Raw genomic sequence first — 518 nt, 5'->3', positions numbered from 1 at the left:
AAAATTTAATAATAATTAAAAAAATATTATTTCAGGAAAAGCAGCCAGGTAGTAAGAATTATCCTTCTGTTATATACCATTGACTTCACTACCACTCATAATGACCCTATGAAGTGTGACATATCCTGCAACATCCTCACAATCTCTGACATTCTGAAGCCTGTTGCTGTGGTCACTGTGTTAATCCATCTTGTTAAGTCTTGGTGAAAAAGAATGTTTAAAATCTATGCTGACATTTTAGAAGATGGACAAATGTGTGGCCATAGGGTTCCCTTAACTACAATTGATAGATACACTTTCCTTCTTTCCTTCCTTGGCCCACAGAAACAATGACAGTAGAACATGGGAGGTGTTCCAGAGAATTTCCGAAACTATCCTACTTTCCTGACATCTTTCATGTAATCCTCACTTTTAGCTGTGGCATGAATGGAGATAGGAAACTCTAGCAAGGGAAAAATAATCATCTGAAGGTGTCCTTTGTCCATGCATTCTACTTATATTGTATCCTCCCTCAGGAA

The sequence above is a fragment of the Elephantulus edwardii genome, unplaced genomic scaffold, assembly GCF_000299155.1.
Source record: "Elephantulus edwardii isolate Elephantulus edwardi_28Jun2011 unplaced genomic scaffold, EleEdw1.0 scaffold00310, whole genome shotgun sequence".
Lineage (NCBI taxonomy): Eukaryota > Metazoa > Chordata > Mammalia > Macroscelidea > Macroscelididae > Elephantulus > Elephantulus edwardii.
This window is presented reverse-complemented; position numbering follows the sequence as displayed.